At 43.0% G+C, this 23672-nt stretch overlaps 1 protein-coding gene across 4 annotated transcripts in view; it reads right to left on the bottom strand.

Moving 5' to 3' along the window:
* LOC110502948 (monocarboxylate transporter 4) overlaps positions 1–13383 on the bottom strand; it is a 29805-nt gene extending 16422 nt beyond the window's left edge. For 2 of the 4 annotated variants that reach the window (XM_036960739.1, XM_036960743.1), the window contains exon 1: positions 3450–3563. The gene's annotated coding sequence lies outside the window, so the exon portion shown is untranslated. Of the gene's footprint in view, positions 1–3449; positions 3564–13235 lie in introns of those variants that run through there. The other 2 variants (XM_036960742.1, XM_036960740.1) reach the window with 2 other exon arrangements.
* Positions 13384–23672: the final 10289 nt, after the last annotated feature.

The raw sequence follows: 23672 nt of genomic DNA, 5'->3' as shown, positions 1-23672 counted from the left end.
CGCTCATTAACAAATTGAGGTCTGCCTTGTAAGAGGCTATATTTGTTGCACCCGTTAGTGGGTTAGGGTTAGAGCGTTGTACCAACTCCTATGTGGTTATAGACCCCATCACTTTTAAATGTATAGGGGACAGAATGAAGTGGCAGAAAGTCGAAAACCTTTAATAGTTGAGTATTTTGATGTGTCCTTTTGGTCTGTTTTGCCCTGTAGTTGCTGCCAGTCTGGAAGCCTTTGTTAAGGCCTCCAGTTGTAAGTGTAAGTGAAATAAAACACCAAACATTCATTAATAAGCTGTCGTGTGTAAACCTGCTTGCACCAATCCCATGTACTGTAGTCACAGCTAGTGTGAAATACAAACCCCTACCCCTCAATGAATTTGATTAATTCATCCATTCAGATTACGGTAGCATTTACTCTTTTTTTAACAGTCAATAAAGTCAATGAAACAGTATTGTACGGTGTGTCATTACACAGTACTTGCTTTGATACTGTATTTCATATTGCAGTACACCTACTGTAATTCTAATACAGTAACTTACCACTAGCTGTAAGTTACTGTCAAATTCACTCTCACCTTTACAGTATAGGCTATAGCCTAGTTGAGAATTCTCAACTCCACAATATGTAAATCACACCTCATGGAGTTGAGTGGCGATGGGTTTTGGCGGAGTGTACCTCCAACTATACTGAACAAAAAATAAAAATGTAACATGCAACAATTTCAAAGGTTTTCCAGAGTTCCAGTTCATATACTGAAATCAGTCAATTGAAATAAATTCATTAGGCCCTAATCTATGGATTCACATGACTGGGAATATAGATGTGCATCTGTTGGTCACAGATACCGTAAAACAAAAGGTAGGGGCTTGGATCAGAAAAACAGTCAGTACCTGGTGTGACCACCATTTGCCTCATGCAGTGTGACACATCTCCTTTGCATAGAGTTGATCAGGCAGTTGATTGTGGGCTGTGGAATGTTATTCGACTCCTCTACAATGGCTGTCCAAAGTTACTGTATATTGTCGGGAACTGGAACACGCTGTCGCACACGTTGATCCAGAGAATCCTAAACATGCTCAATGGGTGACATGTCTGGTGAGTATGCAAGCCATGGTAGAACTGGGACATGTTGAGATTCCAGGAATTGTGGACAGATCTGTGACATGGGGCTGTGCATTATGCTGAAACATGAGGGGATGGCGGCGGATCAATGGCACGACAATGAGCTTCAGGAGCAGGTATCTCTGTGCATTGAAATTTCCATCGATAAAATGCAATTGTGTTCGTTGTCCGCCCGCCAATACCATAAACCCACCGCCACCATGGGGAACTTTGTTAACAACGTTGACATCAGCAAACCACTCGCCCACATAACGCCATACACGATGTCTGTGGTTGTGAGGCCGGTTTGACATACTTCCAAGTTCTCTAAAATGACATTAACGGCTTATGGTAGAGAAATGAACATTAAATTCTCTGGCAACAGCTCTGGTGGACATTCATGCAGTCAGAATGCCAATTGCACGCACCCTCAAAACATCTGTGGCATTGTGCTGTGTGAAAAAACTGCACATTTTAGAGTGAGTGGGACACGATAGTGTGTCCCACCCGGCAAACCCCTTTTTTTACGCTACTGCTACTCTCTGTTCATCATATATGCATAGTCACTTTAACCATATCGACATGTACATACTACCTCAATCAGCCTGACTAACCGGTGTCTGTATGTAGCCTCGCTACTGTATATAGCCTGTCTTTTTATTCTTTACCTACCTATTGTTCACCTAATAGCTTTTTTGCACTATTGGTCAGAGTCTGTAAGTAAGCATTTCACTGTATTTGGCGCACGTGACAAATATACTTTGATTTGTCCCCAGCACATGGTGAACCTGTGTAATGATCATGCGGTTTAAACAGCTTCTTGATATGCCACAACTATCAGGTGGATGGATTATCTTGGCAAAAGTGAAATGTGCACTAACAGGGATGTAAAGAAGAGAAATAAAGAAGAGAAATAGAAGTGTTTATTTCCTATTTCTCCTAAGATATATATTAATGATTTATATTGTTGACACTATGTATTGGTCAATGAGAGGCTTTGAAGCCACCGGTCGGCCATATTGTCACTCCCCAGAAGAAGCAGTCGTCCATAGGAATGAATGGAATTCTACAGTATTTACATTCAAATGTTTCAAGGATTGTAGTGGGAACAGTAACATTTGTACTTTCTAAAAATGATACATGTTTTTATATATTTTACATTTTTTGTGTTCAACCTGCATAATATAATGTAAAAGTTATGTATTAAGATGTCTGATAAAAAACATGTCAAAAACAAATTTAGATATTAATAAATGCATTTCTATAGCTTCTAAAATCTGTTTTACAACTGTGGGTGAGTGCCAAGATGGCGGCGCGGTGTTTTTAAAACAGCGCCCCCGTCAGTAATTTAGTGTATATATAAATCATTGATAAACATCCTATGTTAAATACCATCCGTTTCTGATATGGAACTTCACCTGTTTGACTTTGCATAAAAACACCTGTTTGACTTTGCATAAAAACACATCTTCCTATCACAACAACCTGTTTGGCTACTAAAACTCATCACATCTACTAGTCTGAAGACCCTACGTTGAATTGCATTGAATTCTACGTTAGGCATAAATGCGCGTTTGGATCATTAACGTTTCACTACCTCTACAAGCCATTATGTTGAATAAAATTATATTTTAACTTACTTCAACGGTTGGCCGTGTGGTTGGTCCTTTTGAATGTAGAAATGTGAGACAATATATACACAGGAAAGTATAATCACATCAATTTTTCAAAGCGCTGCTTGTGAGTTTATATTTCTATCACCCGAAGCATGGCACAAGATTAAAATACATGCATGAGACCCATGCATACTTTCCGAGCTCTGTGCATGCTTCAGGTGGTAGAAATCTGGACACATTACCAGCCCTTTGAAAAGTTGATGTAATTATACTTTCCTGTTGATATATTTTCACATTCCTATCTGCAAAAGGACCAACCACACGGACAAACGATAAAGTACGTTAAAATATAATTTAATTCAACATTCTTGCTTGTAGAGGTTGTGAGATGAAGCGTACTTGATCCAAACGCTCATTTATGACTGACATTGAATCAATCCAAAGCAATTCAACGTCGGGTCTTTAGGCTACACAGCTACAGTTGTGCAAAAATGACCATAGGGGCATACAGACAAAAAATAATAAGTAATGCAATATGTATATGAAGTGATGACTTTGTATTAAAGCTCTTATAATGAAGCTTTATAATAAACACCACTGAATGAGGCTGCAAGTCACGATTTATCGACAAAACGGACCTCAGCAATCGATGACATACAAAATTATCAACGGGTATGAAACTTCAATCATGCCAATGTTCAGCAGTTGCCTAATGATCAGGGTTGTTCATACCTGAGGATGCTTTGTCTTCTGGTCCGAACCATGCGTTCACGCCTCCTTCTCGTGCGCGTTTTTTATTTTAGGGAATGATCTAGGGAACTTGCGTAAGAGGGCTCGGTCCTAAAGCCCTCCACTTTCACATATTTATTCCATGTCTGTGGGTTGGTTATACGTTGGTATGATACCCATTTGTCGGAGGTAGCTAAATGTTGTGTAATCATTTTTTTTTTCACAAACCAATTTTGTACATGACATAATTACACAGATGGACAACGCCAGGGTTTCCATAGAAACATGCGATCAAGTTTGCATTCAACGCTTTGTTTACATGCTAACGGTGATACATTTATAGCTAAATATATATATTTTTGTATCATGTAGGCTAGGAGCTATATTAGTTGCATGCTGTCGAGGTAGCGTTAGCCAACCACCTGCTAGCTTAGCCCTCCTAATGTAGCTAACATCAGCTACGAATTTCTGCTGGCAGTATCTGTGTATCTGTATGTGTATCTGAAATGTATGTCTCTCTCTTTCTCGCTCTCTCTCTCACTCTGTTTGAGTAATGTTCAAATCAAATTGTGTTAGTCACATGCGCCCGAATACAACCTTACAGTGAAATGCTTACTTACGAGCCCCTAACCGACAATGCAGTTTAAAAAAAATACGGATAAGAATAAGAAATAAAAGTAACAAGTAATTAAAGAGCAGCAGTAAAATAGCGAGACTATATACAGGGGGTACAGAGTCAGTGTGCAGGGGCACCGGTTAGTTGAGGTAATATGTACATGTAGGTAGAGTTATTAGAGTGACTATGCATAGATGATAACAACAGAGAGTAGCAGTGGTGTAAAAGGGGGGGAGGGGGTTGTAATGTAATGTATTATTTATTATGTATCTCATGACTCCTTGCAGCCTGCATAACACAGGCTGCAGCTAGAGAGGCTACAGCCCCGTCGATGAGAATGGGGGCGTGCTCGGTCCTCCTTTTCTTGTAGTCCACAATCATCTCCTTTGTTTTGATCACGTTGAGGGAGAGGTTCTTATCCTGGCACCACATGGCCAGTTCTCTGACCTTCTCCCTATAGGCTGTCTCATCGTTGTCGGTGATCAGGCCTACCACTGTTGTGTTGTTGTGTTGCAGTCCTGGGCCATGCAGTCCTGGGTGAACAGAGAGTACAGGAGGGGACTGAGCACGCACCCCTGAGGGGCCCCCGTGTTGAGGATCAGAGTGGCAGATATGTTGTTATGACCATCCTTTCAAAGCACTTCATAGCTACAGATGTGTAGCTTCGTCTATGGGTCGGTAGTCATTTAGGCAGGTTACCTTTAGTGTTCTTGGGCACAGGGACTTTGGTGGTCTGCTTGAAACATGTCGGTATTACACACTCAGTCAGGGACAGGTTGAAAATGTCAGTGAAGACACTTGCCAGTTGGTCAGCGCATGCTCGGAGACAACGTCCTGGTAATCCGTCAGGCCCTGCGGCCTTGTGAATGTTGACCTGTTTAAAGGTCTTACTCACATCGGCTACAGAGAGCGTAATCACACAGTCATCTGAAACAGCTGATGCTCTCATGCATGCTTTAGTGTTGCTTGCCTCAAAGCGAGCATAGAAGTAATTTAGCTCATGTGGTAGGCTCGTGTTACTGGGCAGCTCTCGGCTGTGCTTCCCTTTGTAGTCTGTAATATTTTGCAAGCCCTGCCACATCCAACGAGCGTTGGAGCAGATGTAGTACGATTCAATCTTAGTCCTGTATTGACACTTGCCTGTTTGATGGTTCGTCTGAGCGCATAGCAGGATTTCTTATAAGCGTCCGGGTTAGAGTCACGCTCCTTGAAAGCAGCAGCTCTACCCTTTAGCTCAGTGCTGATGTTGCCTGTAATCCATGGCTTCTGGTTGGGGTATGTACTTACAGTCACTGTGGGGATGATGTCTTTGATGCAGTTATTGATGAAGTCAGTGACTGATGTGATGTACTCCTCAATGCCATCTGAAGAATCCCGGAACATATTCCAGTATGTGCTAGCAAAACAGTCCTGTAGCTTAGCATCTGCATTATCTTACCACTTCTTTAAAACCTCTTTGGGCTGAGATCCCACTAACGGGATTGATATGACAACAGCCAGTGAAAGTGCCAAATTCAAAACAACAGAAATCCCATAATTAAAATTCCTCAAACATACAAGTATTTTACACCATTTTAAAGATACACTTCTTGTTAATCCCACCACAGTGTCCGATTTCAAAAAGGCTTTACAGCGAAAGCAAACCAAACGATTATGTTAGGTCAGAGCCAAGTGACAGAAAAACACAGCCATTTTTCCAGCCAAAGCAGAAATAGAGATAAAAAAGCAGAAATAGAGATTAAAAAAAGAAAAAAATAGAGATTAAAAGAAAAGCAGAAAGAGATACATTTATCACTAACCTTTGATGATCTTCATTAGATGACACTAATACACAATACATGTATGTATTTGTTCAATAAAGTTCATATTTATATCAAAAAATCTCAGTTTACATTGGCGAGTTACGTTAAGTAGTTCCAAAACATCCGGTGATTTTGCAGAAAGCCACATCAATTTACAGAAATACTCATAATAAACATTGATAAAAGATACAACTATTATGCATGGAATTATAGATACACTTCTCCTTAATGCAACCGCTGTGTCAGATTTTAAAAAAAACTTTACAGAAAAAGCCCACCATGCTATAATCTGAGTACAGCGCTCAGAGACCAAAACAACCCAAACAGATATCCGGGATGTTGTGTAGTCAACAGAAGTCAGAAAAAGCATTATAAATATTCACTTACCTTTGATGATCTTCATCAGAATGCAATCCCAGGAATACCAGTTCCACAATAAATGTTTGTTTTGGTCAATAATGTCCATCATTTATGTCCAAATACCTCCTTTTGTTAGCGCGTTCAGTTCACAAATCCAAATTCATGACGTGCGATCACTATGAGCAGACGAAAAGTCAAAAAGTTCCGTTACAGTCCATGTCAAACGATGTATAGAATCAATCGTTAGGATGTTTTTAACATAAATCTTCAATAATTTTCCAACCAGAGAATTCCTTTGTCTGTAGAAATGCAATGGAACAGAGCTTGCACTCACGTGAATGAGCATGGCCAGCTCGTGGCTCTCTGGCAGACCTCTGACTCATTCGCCCCCAAATCACAGTAGAAGCATCAAACAAGGTTCTAAAGACTGTTGACATCAAGTGGAAGCCTTAGGAAGTCCAATATGACCAATATCCCACTGTATCTCCGATAGGCAATGAGTTGAAAACCTACAAACCTCAGATTTCCCACTTCCTGGTTGGATTTTTTCTCAGGTTTTTGCCTGCCATATGAGTTCTGTTATACTCACAGACATCATTCAAACAGTTTTAGAAACGTCCAAGTGTTTTCTATCCAAATATACTAATATATATGAATATATATGAATATCTTAGCTTCTGGGACTGAGTAGCAGGCAGTTTAATCTGGGCACCTTATTCATCCAAGCTACTCAATACTGCCCCCAGCCATAAGAAGTTAATGACTGAGTCACTGGTGCTTCCGGCTTTAGTTTTTGCTTCTAATCAGGAATCAGGAGGATATAATTATGTTGAGATTTGCCAAATGGAGGGCGAGGGAGAGCTTTGTATGCGTCTCTGTGTGAAGAGTAAAGGTGGTCTAGAGTTTTTTTCCCCTCTGGTTGCACATGTAACATGCTGGTAGAAATGAGATTTAAGGATTTAAGTTTCCCTGTATTAAAGTCCCTGGCCACTAGGAGCTCTGCTTCTGGATGAGCTTCTGGTGCAGCGTAAATCCCACCAGCTGTATTCTTTCCATGTCGTCCTTCAGCCACGACTCTGTGAAACATACTGTAAGATATTACAGTTAATGTCCCGTTGGAAGGATATTTGTGACCGTAGCTCGTCTATTTTGTTATCCAATGATTGTACATTGGCTAATAGGACTGATGGTAGAGGCAGATTACCCACTCGCCTTCGGATCCTTACATGGCACCCCAACCTACGTCCCCGATGTCTCTCTCTCCTGCGAATAACGGGGATGAGGTTCTTGTCAGGTGTCTGTAGTAAATCCTTCGCGTCCGACTCGTTAAAGAAAAAATCTTTGTCCAGTATGAGGTGGGTAATCGCTGTCCTAATATCCAGAAGCTATTTTCGGTCATAAGAGACGGTGGTAGAAACATTATGTACAAGATAAGTTACAAATAACGTGAAAAAACACATACAATAGCACAATTGGTTAAGAGCCCGTAAAATGGCAGCCATCTCCTCCAGCGCCATTGGTATCCATGATTTGGAAAGGGACACACCCGTCTATATAAGATCCCACTGTTGATAGTGCATGTCAGAGCAAAAACCAAGCCATGAGGTCGAAGGAATTGTCAACAGAGCTCCGAGACAGGATTGTGTCGAGGCACAGATCTGGGGCAAGGTACCAAAAAAGTTCACAGTGGCCTCCATCATTCTTAAATGGAAGAAGTTTGGAACCACCAAGACTCTTCCTAGAGCTGGCCTCCCGGCCAAACTTAGCAATCAGGGGAAAAGGGCCTTGGTCAGGGAGGTGACCAAGAACCCGATGGTCACTCTGACAGAGCTCTATAGTTCCTCTGTGGAGATAGGAGAACCTTCCAGAAAGACAACAATCTCTGCAGCACTCCACCAATCAGGCCTTTATGGTGGAGTGGCCAGACGGAAGCCACTCCTCAGTAAAATGCACATGACAGCGCGCTTGGAGTTTGCCAGAAGGCACCTAAAGGTCTCTCTGACCATGAGAAACAAGATTCTCTGGTCTGATGAAACCAAGATGGAACTCTTTGGCCTGAATGCCAAGCATCACATCTGGAGAAAACCTGGCACCATCCCTACGGTGAAGCATGGTGGTGGCAGCATCATTCTGTGGGGATGTTTTTCAGGGGCAGGGACTGGGAGACAAGTCAGGATCGAGGCAAAGATGAACAGAGCAAAGTACAGAGAGGTCCTTGAGGAAAATCTACTCCAGAGCGCTCAGGACATCAGATTAAGGTGAAGGTTCAACACAGGAGTGGCTTCGTGACAAGTCTCTAAATATCCTTGAGTGGCCCAGCCAGATGAAAGGGTCTGAATAGTTAGGTAAATGTATTATTTCATTTTTAAAAAATGTAAATAAATTAGCAAACATTTATAAAAAACTATTTTTGCTTTGACATTATGGGTTATTGTGTGTAAATTTATGAGGGGGAAAATAAACTATTGAATCCATTTTTGGATAAGGCTCTAACCTAACAACATGTGGAAAAAGTCAAGGGGTGGGAATACTATCCGAAGGCACTGTAAGTGATTTGAAGTTTTAACTCTCTAAGAATGTCACTTTGCCTGAAATATGTGAAAGCCCTCTCCATGTTTCCTCCGTGTTCTCAATTTTGAGAGGTCATCTAGTGTCATGGTGGTTTCAGTGACCAGTGTAAGTGTATTTCCTGATGTCATGGTGGTGTCAGTGACCGGTGTAAGTGTATTTCCTGATGTCATGGTGGTGTCAGTGACCAGTGTAAGTGTATTTCCTGATGTCATGATGGCTTTTGCATCCAGTGTGCATGTGTACCTTCCAGTACCATGAGGGCTTCGGCCTCTTGTGAGTGACTGTATGTGTGTGTCCTCTTTCTGTGACTCAGCGCTCAGGCTGGTGACATTCAGAAGCAGAGAGAGGAGTACGAAAGGATGAAATGAGATCTCCAACATAAGGCCCAGGGGGTGGAGGGAGAACTGGCTATGCAGAACCAGGTACACAAACACACACATACACACACACACACACACATACTTGACAAGGGAAGTGGGAAGGTGCAGTGGTAGGCTACTCTCTAGTTTTAACACAAGAGTGTCATCATGTTTTCACTACATCAGCCAGATGGGAGAGACCTTTACATCCACAATCTAGACAAAAGAGCAGTTAATCCACCTTGATTAAATCAGTCAATCACCATTAGACCACCTTCCTGCCAAGCCTATGTGTGTTTCTGTGTGTCTGTGCGAGCGTACATGTGTGTGTGGTATTTCAGTCTAAACTATGTGGCATGCAGTGTGTCCTGCTGCTGGCTGTTGTCCTGGCTCTTTGCTGTGTCACTCAATCTCTAGATAAAATACACATTTTTGAGCTGCAGTGTATGTGTATATTTGTCTGACTGTGTGTGTATGATTGTCTGTGTGTGGGTCTGTGGTGTGTCTGTATGTGTGTTTGTGTGTGTAGTTGTCTGCGTGCGGGTGTGTGTGTGTTCGCGAATGTGTGTGTGTGATTACCCCCCTTTCCCAAATCTGTGAGGTAAGGAGAGAAGGTGCTAACACCCGCTGTGATGAATGAGGTTGGGTGAGGCTAGCTGGTCTGCTGGTGCTGGCTCTGTCTATGGAGTCTAGAATAGGTCAGCTTGAAATATACCTTCCGTGGAGGTCTGTATGGGCTGCCGAAACCTCATCAACAATTCATCATCCTCTATTTTACTACTATGACACATCCAGATGAATTTGAGGAATTCTTTATACGTTAATCTCCAAGGATTTTCTCTCTATCCATCACATGTTCAGGAGATGATGACAACCTTTGATAATGAAATGGGGCAGGGAGAGCATGAGTTCAACCCGAGGATGGATCTTTAAAGACTGCTGAACAATTAATAAAATGGCCACCCGGACTATTTACATTGACCCCACCTTTTTTATTTTGTTTATAAGTAAATATTTTAATAACTCTATTTCTGCATTGTTGGTTAAGGGTTTGTAAGTCTGCATTTTACAGTAAGGTCAACACCTGTTGTATTCGGCGCATGTGACAAATACAATTTGATTTGATTTGAGATGAGATGAGAGCCGTGGTCCAGTCTCACAAACTCAGGGTAAGGAGCAGGTGTGGAAAACTGCTGAATAAGATGGGATGATACGTGCTGATCCCTGACAAGCGCAAGTGTCTGTGTGTGTCTCTCCCCAGGTGAAGTTGCTCTCTAAGGAGACAGAGGTCCACTCCCAGGCCCAGGCTGTGGAGGCCCTGAAGGCCTCAGAGGATATCTGTCAGCACACACAGCTACAGCACAGAGACTGGGAGATAAAGGACATCACCTCCGTCAAGGACGCACTTAAAATGATTCATGCCAGCCTTATATCCAATTGTCATTTCAAAGGAGCTAGAAGACAAACTAAAAGCTATGCAGACCAAGAGGAAGAGAGAGAAGGAGAGAGGAAGAGAAATAGGAAGGGAGAGGAGGGGAGAGGAGGAGAGAGGAAGAATTATACAATAAGAAGGGAGTCCTAGATCTTACCACTACTACTAAACAAATGCAACAGACAGAGGCACAAAGACAGACCAATTAGCAGCATAGGAGTAGAAGTCCTAGACTAATGGTGGTCTATTGGATGGTGTCTTGATGTTCCCATCTGTAGGCATGATGAATTGGACCGGGGAGTGCGTGAGAGAGAGGCTCAGCTGGATGCATTACGGGACGCTTACAGAGAACAGCTACAAGTGGCGGAGACAGATACCGATCATCTATGGTCACAACTGAACGCTATGCCAACACACACACACGCAGGCCCCGGAGAGACCACAAGGAAATACTGCGAAACAGACACACACAGTGTCTCACCTGTCTATGTGTGTATGTGTGTGTTTATTCTGTGTTAACTGGGTCTGTGTTTTGACTGTGAGTGTGTGTGTTTTATCCATGATGTGTGTTTTTTTCTGGTCCAAGGCCCTGGATGATCACAGTGTTTGTACATGCTCAGAGTGTGTGAGAGTGTGTGGTATGAGGTCTTCAGCTTTCCCACCCGGCCCGAAATGTATAAATTATATATTTTCTAAACAGAGACCAGTTCCCAATGAACCAGACGACAGTCAGACCTGTTCCGAATGAACCAGACGACAGTCAGACCTGTTCCGAATTAACCGGACGACAGTCAGACCTGTTCCGGATGAACGTCAGACCTGTTCTGAATTAACCAGACGACAGTCAGACCTGTTCCGAATTAACCGGACGACAGTCAGACTTGTTCCGAATGAACCGGATGAACTTCAGACCTGTTCCGAATTAACCAGACGACAGTCAGACCTGTTCCGAATTAACCGGACGACAGTCAGACCTGTTCCGAATTAACCGGACGACAGTCAGACCCGTTCCGAATTAACCGGACGACAGTCAGACTTGTTCCGAATGAACCAGACGACAGTCAGACCTGTTCCGAATGAACCAGACGACAGTCAGACTTGGTCCGAATGAACCGGATGAACGTCAGACCTGTTCCGAATGAACCAGACGACAGTCAGACCTGTTCCGAATGAACCGGGTGACAGTCAGACCTGTTCCGAATGAACCGGGCGACAGTCAGACCTGTTCCGAATGAACCGGGCGACAGTCAGACCTGTTCCGAATGAACCGGGTGACAGTCAGACCTGTTCCGAATGAACCGGGCGACAGTCAGACCTGTTCCGAATGAACCGGGTGACAGCCAGACCTGTTCCGAATGAACCGGGTGACAGCCAGACTTGTTCAGAATGAACCGGGCGACAGCCAGACCTGTTCTGAATGAACCGGGCGACAGCCAGACCTGTTCCGAAAGGCCCATGGAAAAATAAACCCATGCTGATTTGGCCTACTTGTCCTTAAAAACTGTCTATAACAATTACTAAAAAACTATTAGTTGTGTTTGGATGTGTAGCCTGTGGTTCAAAACTTTATAGCCTATTGTTTTATTGGTTTGTACAATAATTATTCTCCACCTCACGGTTCAGCTGCTAGAGATTTGAGCTGTAAATGCATAAGGCCTATATTTCAAAAGTGAATATAAAGGAAGAGGAGTTTAGGCCTAACCCTAGAGAGACCGAGAGGAAGATAGAGATATGTCGGCGACATGTTCAACACCGACATGCATTTCTTTATACTTGTCACATAGGCCTATAGGCATACTGAATGAGGATAATTTGATCATTTTCTATCAGAATTATTTTCTTAATGATAAGCATTATATTGTTAGATTAACTCTGGTAGGCCTAAAACATTCTTCCTCACCTAAAGTTGCTTAACTTTATTAGAGTGAGATCAAAAGTATCGTTTAAAGAGAAAATACCAACAGGTTATTATTATATTGTGGCATCTCGCCCTCTTTGGTTTTTCCTTTTCACCGTGTGAGTGCGATTAGCCCTATAGTGGGACATTACATTACATTTGGAACTTAATTTGGGCAAAGAAAATGGCTTAACAGAATGAAACAAAACACTTGTTGCATCTTTAATGAATTGGTTTAAACCTTCAAAGGTTTTGAACAGACTTATATTGCTGCAATTACCAACAAAGACGAGTGCCTACCGTAGGCCTACCCAACAAATGACAGCAATAGGCTAATGCTATTTATTTTATAATAGGCTTACTTTTAACTTATCTAAAATTAATCACAGAGCACAAAATTAAAAAGAGAGTTCGGACTTAATTTAGCCAAAGAAAATGTCTCAACAACATGAAACAAAACACTTTTTGCATATTTAAATAACTGGTATAAATAGACCTACAATAATAATAATGATAAAATAAATGCTAATAAATATGAAAATAAAACAATAAAAGTAAACAAATTGTATCAAACTTGAATAGCGAGTTGTACACATTTGGCCACTACAGTATAAAAACTTGTCCAAGGACATTCCCCTTTTCGGCTTCTTTTCACTCTGTCTCCTCAAACTTTCGTTTTACAATAATACAGTGAAAATATAAAACAGCCTGCAAATTGTAACACAACAATACCAAATAGATTCAGGACTCACCTCCAGGATGCTAAATGTACTCTTGATGAAAGGAGGTGAACATTTTAGTGTAGTTTCGGTACAACAACTAACCTGTGTTTTATTGTGTTGTGAAGGCTTCGTATGGAGCTAGAGACCATGCGTAGTGGCACGTACATCACTCAGGTCTCTAAGGAGACGGTTGTCAGGGACACAGAGCTGCTGGCCCTTCAGGAGAGAGAGAGCAAACTACGGCCCGAACTGGATCGGAGCAGGGGGGAGATGGAGAGGTCTGCTTGTGTGGATGTGTGCGTACGACATACGTGTGTGCTTGTCCTAGCTTTAAAGGGTCATTTATCAACTTCATATTCATCATCTTCAACATATGTGAACATGGCTCATTTCTATGTTTTCTAGTAAAGAAGATAGATGAAGATACACTGCATGGCCAAAAGTATGTGGACACCCCCTTCAAATTAGTGGATTCAGCTATTTCAGCCTCACCCGTTGCTGGCAGGTGTATAAAATCGAGCACACAGCATTGCCATCCCCACAGACAAACATTGGTAGCAGAATGGCCCGTAGTGAAGTGCTTATTGACTTCCAACGTGGCACCGTCATCAGATGCCACCTTTCCAACAAGATTTCTGCCCTGCTAGAGCTGCCCCGGTCAACTGTAAGTGCTGTTACTGTGAAGTGGAAACATCTAGGAGCAACAACGGCTCAGCCACAAAGTGCAAGGCCACACAAGCTCACAGTACGGGACCAGCGAGTGCTGAAGCGCGTAGCGCATAGAATATGTTATATGTTCTCAGATGCAACACTCACTACCGAGTTCCATGCTGCCTCTGGAAGCAACGTCAGCACAAGAACTGTTCGTTGGGAGCTTCATGAAATGGGTTTCCATGGCCGAGCAGCAGCAAACTGCCTAAGATCACCATGCGCAATTCCAAGTTCGCCGTCATTGGAATCTGGAGCACTTTATACTCGTTCTCTGTAGTGATGAATCACGCTTCACCATCTGGCAGTCCGACGGACGATTCTGGGTTTGGGGGTTGCCAGGAGAATGCAACCTGCCCAAATGCATAGTGCCAACTGTAAAGTTTAGGGTAGGAGGAATACAGTGCCTTGCAAAAGTATTCACCCCCTTGGCGTTTTTCCTATTTTGATGTATTACAACCTGTAATTTAAATGGATTTTTATTTGGATTTCATATAATGGACATACACAAAATAGGTGAAGTGAAATGAAAAAAATTCTAAAAAATAAGAAACAGAAAAGCGTGGGTGCGTATGTATTTGCTATGAAGCCCCTAAATACGATCTGGTGCAACCATTTACCTTCAGAAGTCACATAATTAGTTAAATAAAGTCCACCTGTGTGCAATCTAAGTGGCACATGATCTGTCACATGATCTCAGTATATATATACACCTGTTCTGAATGGCCCTAGAGTCTGCAACAACACTAAGCAAGGGGCACCACTAAGCAAGCTGTCACGCCCTGACCTGAGATATCTTATCTTTCTTTTTTTCTTTTGGATAGGTCAGGGTGTGACTAGGGTGGGTACGCTAGTTTTTGTATTGTCTTGGGTTTTCTGTATGCCTAGGGTTTTTGTAGGTCTAGGTGATTTGTATGTCTATGGTGGCCTGATATGGTTCCCAATCAGAGGCAGCAGTTTATCGTTGTCTCTGATTGGGGATCATATTTAGGTAGCCATTTCCCTTTGGTGTTTGTGGGATCTTGTCTATGTGTAGTTGCCTCGTTTGTATAGCTTCACATTTCGTTTTGTTATTTTGTTAGTTTGTTCAGTGTTCATTCTTTAAATAAATAAGAATGTACGCATATCACGCTGTGCCTTGGTCCGATCCTTATAACGAACGTGACAGAAGATCCCACCACAAAAAGACCAAGCAGCATGTTCAAGAGGAGTGGACATCCTGGGCCCGGGAGAAAGATGAGTGGACGACATCCTGGACCTGGGAGGAGGTAATGGCAGGGGACAAGACCCTGCCATGGAAGCAGGTGGAGATAGCGCAGGAGGAACGGCGACGATACGAGGGGACACGGCTAGCACGGAAGCCAGAGAGGCAGCTCCAAAAAAATGGGGGGCACACGGGTAGATTGGCAGAGTCAGGGGTTAGACCTGAGCCAACTCCCCATGCTTACCGTGGGGAGCGTGTGACTGGTCAGACACTGTGTTAGTGATTCGCACGGTGTCTCCAATTCGCATTCATAGCCCGGTGCGCTCTATTCCAGCTCCTCGCATTTGCCGGGCTAGAATGGGCATCCAGCCAGGACGGATGGTGCTGGCTCAGCGCTCCTGGTCTCCAGTACACCTCCTTGGACCAGGATATCCTGCGCCGGCTCTGCGCACTGTGTCCGGTGCCACCTGTACCGGTCCCACGCACCAGGCCTCCAGTGCGCCCACAGAGTCCAGTACATCCTGTGCCTCCTCCCCGCACTCGCCCTGAGGTGCGTGTCTTCAGCCCGGTGCCACCTGTACCGGTCCCACGCACCAGGCCTCCAGTGCGCCTCCACAGTCCAGTACATTCTGTGCCTGCTCCCGGCAATCGCCCTGAGATGCGTGTCTTCAGCCCGGTAACACCAGTGCAGGCACCACGCATCAGGTCTCCAGTGCGCCTCCACAGTCCAGCGCTTCCAGCGACAGTTCCCAGTCCAGAGCTTCCGGCGACAGTTTCCAGTCCAGAGCTTCCGGTGACGGGCCACAGTCCGGAACCTCCAACGATGGGCCACAGTCCGGAACCTCCAACGACGGGCCACAGTCCAGAACCTCCACCGACGGTCCACAGTCCGGGGTCTCCACCGACAGTCCCCAGTCCGGGGTCTCCAGCGACGGTCCCCGGTCCGGGGTCTCCAGCGATGATCCGCAGTCCAGAGCCTCCGGAGATGATCCACGGTCCGGTTCTACAAAGGCGGAGGGATCAGCGTAAAGAGGGGGGGCTGCGTCCAGAACCGGAGCCGCCACCGAGGGTAGATGCCCACCCGGGCCCTCCCCTATAGGTTCAGGTTTATGCACCTTTGGGGAGGGGGTACTGTCGCGCCCTGACCTGAGATATCTCTGTTTTCTTTATATTTTGGTTAAATCAGGGTGTGACTAGGGTGGGTACGCTAGTTTTTGTATTGTCTAGGGTTTTTTGTATGTCTAGGGTTTTTGTAGGTCTAGGTGATTTGTATGTCTATGGTGGCCTGATATGGTTCCCAATCAGAGGGAACGTGACACAAGCAGCATGAACGTGACACAAGCAGCACCATGAAGACTTAGGTAGCGCCCCAAATAGGTCACGGATAAAGTTGTGGAAAAGTACAGATCAGGGTTGGGTTATGAAACATATCAGAAACTTTGAACATCCCACGGAGCACCATTAAATCCTTTATTAAAAAATTGAAAGAATACTGCTAAAGCAACACTCGAGTGGTTTAAGGGGAAACATTTAAATGTCTTGGAATGGCCTAGTCAAATCCCAGACCTCAATCCAATTGAAAATCTGTGGTATGACTTAAAGATTGCTGTACACCAGTGGAAGTCATCCAACTTGAAGGGACTGGAGCAGTTTTGCCTTGAAGACTACAGCTAGTCTGGTTCATACACCTATAGACACCTAACTAGATCACAACTTGCTGGGTCTGACACTAATTACGTTGGTAACCAGTTTATAATAGCAATAAGGCACCTCGCGGGTTTGTGGTACATGGCCACTATACCAAGGCTAAGATCTGTATCCAGGCACATTGCGTTGTGCGTAAGAACAACACTCAGCTGTGGTGTATTGGCCATATACCACATCCCCTTGTGCCTTATTGCATAATTATAGTGACAATAAAGCTGAATTCAATCAGTTGATTAGTGATACACCAATTTTCCTGTTGTCCTTAGACTAGTGCAGAGCTGAGAGAGAAGGAGATAGAACTACAGGACATGGTTACGGCACACTGTTACCATGGAGAGAGACCAGACCCTGGGTCGGCCACTCAGAGAACAGTTGAGAGACCAGCTAAAACATGGGAGGGATGTCGTCCAATCATGTTAGAGCTTTAACTACTTGTCACAGAGTGAAAGGTGATAGTGATGGGTTACAGTAACATGACAGGCCTGTAATGAGAGAGAGAGAGAGAAGATGTCAAGGGACAGTCGTAGCCAGATGTCCTACTGTGCATCTATTTCTGTGTGTAAGAGACATGTTCAGTATTACTAACCCCTTCACCCCAGAAACCAGTGTTGTTACAACAGTTATTCTAGAAAGCAGCAGGAGTCCTCCACTTGTAGTGGAAGTTGGAGTAGGGTGTTAGAGTAGCATACTGTGGGGGACTTTAGTGTTGGAGAGGGGGAGGGTAAGAAGGAATGGCTGTGACTGACATTACCCCAGGACCCCTAAAGCTTACTACAAGCTCTACGAAGACGAAAGATTCGGAGTGTTGCGAAGTCATTTTCCGGCACAAATAATATGTAATACGCTCCGGCATTCGCCATACTTTTCTGTTACCTGAAAATGTAGACACGCCATATCATTCCTTCCACAGCCGTGGGGGCAGTGTTGTCTCTTGGTTCCTCTGTCTGATCTTTAGGCTATTCATCAAAGTAGCCTTTTTTGCACTGATAACCAGGCTGCCAGCTAGCTACTATTAGCAAGTGACTCTTCCTTGTTTTCACAAAATGAAAAGACTTGTAGTAACCTTAACCCTCAAGTGATGTTACCACAGCTATTCTGAAGAACAGCAGGAGCCCCAAACGTGTCCTGGACAGTGAGAGAAGTGGAGTAGGGTGATAGGCAGAAGCATGGGGAGGAGGAGGGGAGTTTGGGTGTGAGAGCTGGATTTTTTTGAGGGACCTTAGCTAGGGCATGACTGAAACAATATCCCCTCGCCCCTGTATCCAAGCTGGCCATTCATCTTGAGCATGTAAAAGTCTTTAAATAGTTCAACCAGTGATGCTGCAGCCCACTGACAGATCGGCATGTACCCTCTCTCTCACACATTCTGACTGATCTTATACCACGCCAACAGACTACAGCCACCCTTAATCTTTCACATTTGTTATTTTTTAATCTTTATTTTAAATAGGCAAGTCAGTTAAGAACAAATTCTTATTTACAATGACGGCCTAGGAACAATGGGTTAACTGCCTTGTTCAGGGGCAGAATGACAGATTTTTACCTTGCAAGCTCCGTATTCGATCTAGCAACCTTTCGGTTACTGGCCCAATGCTCTAACCGCTAGGCTACCTGCCGCAGACAACAGCCAGGACAAAGTGACAGACTGGAAGGGAATGGGGGGATTATGACAGAGACAGGAGAGGCTGTTGCCAAGTGAGGAGAGGTAGCCTTTAAATGCCCCTCGGCTCCTGTTAACCTCTACGGGATCGTCGACCCCCCCTCCCACTGGACGGTTCAGCTAACGTGCGCTAATGTGATTAGCATGAGGTTGTAAGTAACAACAACATTTCCCAGGAGATAGACATATCTGATATGGGCAGAAAGCTTAAATTCTTGTCAATCTAACTGCACTGTCAAATTTACAGTAGCTATTACAGTGAAAGAATACCATGCTATGCTATCAATAAACCAATTAGGCACATCTGGGCAGACTTGATACAACACTTTGAACAGAAATGCAGTGGTTTATTAGATCAGTCTTAAACTTTGCACATACACTGCTGCCCTCTAAATTGCGCCTAAACTGGAATAAAATATTGTGGCTTTACTCTTCCATTTCAAAGATGATGGAATTTTTTTTTATTTGTAAAATGCATGTTTTTTTCTTTGTATTATCTTTTATCAGATCTAATGTGTTATATTCTCCTACATTAATTTCACATTTTCACAAACTTCCAATTGTTCCCTTTCAAATGTATCAAGAATATGCATGTCCTTGCTTCAGGTCCTGAGCTACAGGCAGTTAGATTTGGGTATGTAATTTTAGGCGAAAATTGGAAAAAAAAGTGTCCGATCCTTAAGAGGGTTTAACACCACCTCTATTACCACAGCATGTGGCTGTTAACACCACCTTTATTACCACAGCATGTGACTGTTGACACCACCTCTATTACCACAGCATGTGGCTGTTAACACCACCTCTATTACCACAGCATGTGGCTGTTAACACCACCTCTATTACCACAGCATGTGGCTGTTAACACCACCTCTATTGCCACAGCATGTGGCTGTTAACACCACCTTTATTACCACAGCATGTGACTGTTGACACCACCTCTATTACCACAGCATGTGGCTGTTAACACCACCTCTATTACCACAGCATGTGGCTGTTAACACCACCTCTATTACCACAGCATGTGGCTGTTAACACCACCTTTATTACCACAGCATGTGGCTGTTAACACCACCTTTATTACCACAGCATGTGACTGTTGACACCACCTCTATTACCACAGCATGTGGCTGTTGACAACACCTCGATTACCACAGCATGTGGCTGTTAACACCACCTCTATTACCACAGCATGTGGCTGTTAACACCACCTTTATTACCACAGCATGTGACTGTTGACACCACCTCTATTACCACAGCATGTGGCTGTTAACACCACCTCTATTACCACAGCATGTGACTGTTAACACCACCTCTATTACCACAGCATGTGACTGTTGACACCACCTCTATTACCACAGCATGTGGCTGTTGACACCACCTCTATTACCACAGCATGTGACTGTTGAAACCACCTCTATTACCACAGCATGTGGCTGTTGACACCAGCTCTATTACCACAGCATGTGGCTGTTGACACCACCTCTATTACCACAGCATGTGGCTGTTGACACCACCTCTATTACCACAGCATGTGGCTGTTGACACCACCTCTATTACCACAGCATGTGGCTGTTGACACCACCTCTATTACCACAGCATGTGGCTGTTGATACCGGACTCTATTCGATTTATCACTAATGTTATACAGTTTATATAGGTGTATACACCACTTTTCCTCCGACTCCTGACTCCTGGCCTGGTGCTACTGAGCTTCCTGGTCTGAAGTTCAACCTTAATCTGATACTAGACCCTCTTAGCTCTCATCTCATCCTATTCTTCCTCTTCTTCAAAAGGGCCCAATTTCAGGGTGCTCTCCACAAGAAGTACCCTACTTTTGACCTCAAAAAATGAAGTTTCACTGATTTCTTTCATTCAGTAGTTTCACTATTCTATCAGTCAATACTTTCACTGTTCTCCATTCAACAGTTTATTATTAATTTGTTCAATAGTTCTACTGTTCTGTTTTCCATTCTTCGTTGAAGCTACTTGGCTCGACTTTCGGAATGGCGAATGACTGAAGGGGACCAGGGCTCCACGCTGACCTTATTTACAAGGAGCATGTTGGAGCAAGTATAAAAATGTAGGTGCACACAAAGAAATTTAGGAGTACAATGAAAAATATATGAGGTAATAAAGTTAGAATCATACATTTTTCTAGGCGCACTGGTGCTCCTAAATTAACATTCTTGGTTGCACAGCAAAATATTTAGGCACATATGCAAGTAAAATGGTGGCACTGTAGAGCCCTGCCGGATGTGGGGAGAAGCAAATATGCTATTAAATAATAATTTTACTGCACATTACAGATTCACTAAGTAAAAGGTAGATACTAAATTATGTCTGGTAAACATAAAGAACCGGGAACTTTAACAGTCAACACCCCGCAAAACTATGGCGGCAGTGACTAGCCTCAACCAAGACCACTTGGAGGAGAACTGTGCTGCCCTCTCAGCTGAGATGGCAACCTGGCTAACAATGTCCCTCCCACCCATGTAATCATCCCTGGATGTGGTCCAACTGACAATAGAGTTACTTGGCTTTCTTGAATCCCCAGATTCCACTCTTGATTTTCAATATATTCCATTTAGCTGACGCTTTTATCCCCAAAATTAATCCCATTCCACACGCACGTGCGTGCACACACACACACACACACACTTCAGTGTTCTCTCCCCTTCTGATGCCCTTCTGTTTCTAGAGAGGGGCTCTGATCCCGTCCACAGACTTTTTTAAGTGGTGCCCTTTCCTTCAGCATCCCAAGTGGTCTGATGCCCTTTCATATTGGCTGACCAACATGCCTGTCCCTGTTGCCTCTATGGCACTTACCCTGCACCCTCAGCAAGACTTTAATGCCAAAACATGTTGGGTTTGAACTTGAACTTTCATTTTGTTCCCAAGAGTGGCTATCCTTCGTCGGCCTATGGGACCTAGATATCAAAGGGTATTTGTCACATGCTTCGTAAACAACAGGTGTACACTAACAGTGAAATGCTGACTTACGGCTCCTTGACCAACAATGCAGAGTTAAAGATAAAGATATATATATAGAAGTAGTGGCGCGAGGAATAAATACACAGTTAATAACAATTAAGACTAAAAATAACATGGTTATATCTTGATTAGACAATTATTCAACCCCGAATACTATGTAGAAACATATTTGGCAGCGATTTAAAACTTCTTATTGATCAAATCACGTTAACGGGGTCGATTTGACAACATCCGGTGAAATGTCAGAGCGCCAAATTCAAATTAAATTATTCTAAATATTTAACTTTCATACAATCACAAGTGCAATACACCAAAATAAAGCTTAACTTCTTGTTAATCCAGCCATCATGTCAGATTTCAAAAAGGCTTTACGGCGAAAGCAAACCATGCTATTATGTGAGGACCGCACCCAATCAAACAAACACATGACAATCATATTTCAACTCGCCAGGCGCGTCACAAAACTCAGAAATAACAATATAATTCATGCCTTACCTTTAAAGATCTTCTTCTGTTGGCACTCCAATATGTCCCATAAACATCACAAATGGTCCTTTTGTTTGATTTATTCCGTCGTTATATCCTCAAAATGTCCATTTATTTGGCACGTTTGATTCAGGAAAACAACGTTCCAAATCGCCCAACATGACTACAAATTATCTAATAAATTACCTGTAATCTTGGTCCAAACATTTCAAACAACTTTCCTAATCCAACTTTAGGTATTTTAAAACGTAAATAATCAATCAAATTTAAGACGGGATAAACTGTGTTCAATAGCCGATAAAATGAAAGTGTAGCGAGCGCCAGGTCGTGATACCCAAACAAAAGATTCCACTTGGCTCGACTCCCAGAAAGGAAAGGGCTAATTCTTCATTACTCAAAGGAAAAACATCAACCAATTTCTAAAGACTGTTGACATCTAGTGGAAGCCATAGGAACTGAAAGCATATTTCTATTAAAACGGGCTTGCCATAGAAAACTAATGGAAAACAGCTTGACCTCAAAAGAAAATTCCCTGGATGGATTGTGCTCGGGGTTTCGCCTGCCAAATCAGTTCTGTTATACTCACAGACATTATTCAAACGGTTTTAGAAACTTCAGAGTATTTTCAATCCAAATCTACTAATAATATGCATATCCTAGCTTCCGGGCCTGAGTAGCAGGCAGTTTACTTTGGTCACGCTTTTCATCCGGACATGAAAATACTGCCCCCTATCCTAGAGAGGTTTTAAAGCTGTGAGTCTTTCTGGGTTAGTCTCTAATAGCTTTGCAAACCTGGATTGTACAATATTTGCCCATTATTCTTTAAAATATTATTAAAGCGAGTTGGTTGTTGATCATTGCTAGACAGCCATTTTCAAGTCTTGTTCTAGGTTCTAGGTTATTTTCCTGCTGAAATATTGTATTTTCAGCTGTTTGAAGCTGGTGTACAAAACCGAAAGTAAAAGAGGCAAGAATGTCACTTAAGAACAGGAAGCATAGAAATTGCGCACATAGAACAGATATACCGCTTCTTAGACTTGCTTTCAACGCTAATGACAGATCTACAATTTACCCTTCTATATGAACTTGGTCGGGTCGGCCAAAAAGTGACATATTGCAGCTTTAAATGGTTGAGCATTTTGCCATGTCCTTTTGGTCTGTTTTGCCCTGTAGTTGCTGACCGTTTGGAAGCTTTTTTTAAAGACCTCTGTACGTGTAGATGATATAAAACACCAAATATTCATTAATATGCTGTAATGTGTAGACACTTAACCTATTAGCCCGCCTGCTTGCACCAATGGCTTGTAATTACAATAAAATCATGCGAAATACAAACCCCTCCTCTCAATTAATTTCATTAATCCATTCATCCATTACACTCATCCATTACATTCATTCATCCATTACATTCATTTATTCATCCATTCGTCCATTCCATTCATCCATTATATTCATTCATTCATCCATTACATTCATCCATTACATTCATCCATTTCATTAATTCATCCATTACATTCATCCATTCATCCATTCCATTCATTCATCCAATCATCCATTCCATTCATCCATTATATTCATTTATCCATTACATTCATTCATCCATTACATTCATTCATTCATCCATTACATTCATTCATTTACTTTTTTACAGTATCCTACAGTCAATTTTATGGTATTGTACTGTGTGTCATGACACAGTACTTGCTTTGAT

The sequence above is a fragment of the Oncorhynchus mykiss genome, chromosome 23 (assembly GCF_013265735.2).
Source record: "Oncorhynchus mykiss isolate Arlee chromosome 23, USDA_OmykA_1.1, whole genome shotgun sequence".
In the NCBI taxonomy this organism is placed as follows: domain Eukaryota; kingdom Metazoa; phylum Chordata; class Actinopteri; order Salmoniformes; family Salmonidae; genus Oncorhynchus; species Oncorhynchus mykiss.
This window is presented reverse-complemented; position numbering and strand designations above follow the sequence as displayed.